Genomic DNA, 4,084 nt, shown 5'->3' with positions numbered 1-4,084 from the left:
GGTTAACTAATTTGACTTAGGAGGGGATTAATTTTTGTTTTGTCTTGATATAAATCATGTGAGATTACATATATATAATAGCACATCTTTACACATGAATCCATCCCGCTGGATCGAAGGGGGGGGGGGCGAGCACACGACACGTCATGAACGACCTCTTGCTCTGTGTGGGGACCTCTGCGATTTTCAACGCATGCACCACATCAATGTTGTGCATTGGTTCGGGTATTCAACACATATGCATGCATCACACACCTCCATAAATATGTTCGGGACGCACGCATGCAATAATGTTGTCTTCGGACACACTCTCACTCACTTGGTTATGGGCGGCAAGCCTATATATATTCGTGGGCCGCGTGGACGTCCATCATTTCGTCCAACGACGAGAAAGTTACCAGGGTGGATATATTCTTCTTCTTTGCTTCAAGTTACCGTATCACTACTGCAGGATACTGCTAATGCGACACTACGATCAGAGACCCTTTGCCGAAACTGTGTGCGATGCAATAATCGCAAACGGTGGTGTAAAAACCGTCAAAAAAGGTGCAAAACGTTTGCGATGGCGGAGCCATCAAACACGGTTCAGGTTTTAGTTGCATGTGCGATGCAGGGCATACGGTTCAGTTCAATGAACTGTTTGTGATGAGGCGGAACAAAAGAAACAGGCAGCCATAACAATGTGTGTGCGATGCAGGACACACGATTAATCCATTCAAACTGTTTGCGATTAGGTAGAACAACAGAAACAGGCAGCCATATCAATGTGTGTGCGATATACGGCATATGGTAAACTCAGACGAAATGTTTTTGATTAGGGAACACAACAGAAATGGTTCAACTTAACAAGATGTGTGTGATATGCGGCATGCAATTCACATGGATGAACTGTTTACGATGAGCCAAAAGAACACAAACGAGTCGTGTAAACAAGATATGTGTGATACATGGCAAACAGCCGGCTCGCATGAACTATTTGTGATGAGAAATTACAACACAGACGGTCAATATAGTTACTTCATGTGCGATTCTGTATGTAAAAAACTTTGAAAAATGCAAATTAGTTGCTTGCGGTGGCTAGGAGTACCGCACACGATGCGTCTGCGAGTACTCGTGTGCGATGATTAGTATGTTACACATACGTTTCCTTATGTTAACATGTGTGCGAATTTGCAATATGGACAGTTAATATGCAAATGCCTTCTGGACATTGGGCACACGCTTAATTAAACTCAATGAACTGTGTACGATACTAATACTTTCCATGAAAATTTATGAACTTAGGTAACAACATTTGAGTAACATATATATATATATATATATATATATATATATATATATAGTGGTTACACTATTCGACAAAAGGAGGATCTTCGTAACACGGTTTTGACAACCATATGGTCCATATCTACATACTTAACATAGTAACAACTATCACATTTTAAGAGGCTAAGGGCCAACAACCATATGGTCCATATCTACATACTTAACATATATAGTAACAGCTAGCACATTTTAAGAGGCTGAGGGCCAACAACCACCACTATCCACTGGAAGCAGCCTGATCACGGTGACTCGGCATCTCGTCAACCAGAAGGAGGAGCCCTCCTGTGCCTTGGTAGAGCATGAGTAGAACAGTGTCTCCAATTTTCCAATATGGATGCATTGCCACGAGAAGCGATAACTTGTTAATTTGGATGGTTCCATTTTTGCGGGAAATGCAGTACCTTGCAATCACTTTGGCGTTATTAGCAGGCACAAGTGTAATTCGACCACGCCGGGAAATCGATCCAGGAACTGCTACAGGGGGCAATTTCTGTTGACATGTAGAATAAAAAACAATTGTAACATATCGTTGAAGATATATATAGTTTATGAGCATCAACATTAAAATAAGACTTTTTACCAGCATTTTGTGCACACAATTGGTCTTGTTCAGTGTGTGCACCATAGGTCTAATTAATCCCATCCAAAATCCAGCGTTCATATGCTGTGCTATCTCTGTCAGATTATCAACAAAGTTTATGACATGCTTCAAGTTCTTCTAGTGAAATTTGGTACACTTAGTGACATAAAGATCATTCACTATGCATCCAACATATCCTGCTTAAAAGGTGGAAAGGTATTATTTATTCAGAACATGGGAGAAGAATATATAGTGCGCATAAATTGGTAAATAGACTTTGTTACTGCCTAGGAACGAAGTCAGAATATGATATCACAATTGGTTTCTTAAATAGTGATCAATTGGTTGCTTAAATAGTAATATGACATCATGGAGAAAGGTGAAAGGACACTAACCTCGATCAGACTTTGATCGGCTGATGACGTTGGGGAAGTAAACATCCATGTTAATTAGACCAGGCTGTGGTGCACGCACTAGAATTTTATTGCCAGCTTTCAGTTCATAAGACTTAGACATTTTTCTCCAAAGGTCCGCATTAAAATAGGAGTGGCCATCTTTACCAAGTTTTACGCTAACCGTCATTGTAAATCCATGTTGCGTTGTCAATATGACATCCTGGGAGTCATCAGCAAAGTAAAGCCCAAGATTTCCTTCTACTCCTGTTCTTGCAAAGCAAGGGATGTACTGCTTGAAATGAAAATTAAGATCGTAAATTAGATATATTGAAATAACAGAGCAAGATGCAAATATGGGAGTAACTAATAGAATAGATCAATATATATATAGATGAAAGAAAAGTACAAAAATATAGAATTAAAAATAGATAATGTAACAAAGATTTGATGCAAATATATAGATATTGTAGGAACAGACAACATATGTTCACAAATGTAGGCCATGCCGACCATGGTAGGTTGAGATTGAACATATGGAGCGCTCCCTGAAGTCATCCGGAATGGTGAGATAGAACTTCATTTTTGACTGGCCACGACCACAGTTGCCCAATTTGTGCTCGCACTATGGACACATGAATGAACACCCATGAATCAGCTAGAACAAAAATGATTCCACGATGATTCCCGCCAGTTGATAAACAGCGACGGACGGACTGCGATAAGAGATGAGTGAATATTTTTCTAATTAAGTTGATTACCTTCTCCATGAGAAAAATCCCAGGCCCGATCCCGCAGAAAACCCCAGTCGACCAGAGTCTAGAATGTCGGTGCAGAAAGGCGGGGGAAAGCGGTAGGGACGAAATCCAGTGCCATTTGGAGCGCGACCTAAGCCCGCCGCCAACAGCCGTCGAGCTTAGGGTGCAGAGTTACGGAGGATTCCACGGAGAGTGAGTGGGGTCGAAGTGGGCGAGGGTTTTCTTTTTCCTTTTTCATGTGTGAGTGAACACACACGGTTCGCAGAGGCGACAGAGATGAATCGTGTGCGATAGTAAATCACCGAGATTGAATGGGAATCCAAATTTCCTTTCTCCTTCATTCATGAGTTTTTTTTTCTAGATGAACATAAACCCTGCTAATCACCGTGTTCAAATTTTACACTTTTCCCGGTTCATTTACAATATTTAGGGGATTATGTGCATTTTGTAGGCATTAATGCACATAATTTAGATTCAAACAATAGGTGCATGAAAGGGTGCACAAGAACGGTCTGGAAAAATCATACTCATGGTATTTAGTAATTTCTCAAGACTTTTACAAGGAATGGGTAGAGATTTCAATGGAATGCGTGGCAATAGTCAACCACAAACGCGTCATTTACTGGGTTATCAACTATAGAACAATGAAATATGTGCTTGAAAAACATGACGCCTGGCATGGTGCCATGGTATGGCCTCCCGTGCCCTGGTTAAAAGCTGAGAAGGTTTGATTTATGTCGTCATGCATGGCCTTCATAAATCGAACCATCACCGAGGAAGTTCAATGCTTTCGAGAGGGAAATCACCAAGATTGAAGCGGAATCCGAATTTCCGTCCTAGTTTGTCATTCAGTTTTTTCCAACGTTCAACATACCGCCTCAAGTGCAACGTGTTCAAATTTGACATTTTTTGAACTCATTTACCATATTTAAGGGATTATGTGCATTTTCTAGGCATTAATTATGCGCATAATTCAAATTCGAACAATCGGTGCATGAAAAGGTGCACAAGAACGGTCTGGAAAACCA

Source organism: Triticum aestivum, chromosome 3D (assembly GCF_018294505.1).
Source record: "Triticum aestivum cultivar Chinese Spring chromosome 3D, IWGSC CS RefSeq v2.1, whole genome shotgun sequence".
In the NCBI taxonomy this organism is placed as follows: Eukaryota; Viridiplantae; Streptophyta; class Magnoliopsida; order Poales; family Poaceae; genus Triticum; species Triticum aestivum.
Note: the sequence above shows the minus strand (reverse complement) of the source record.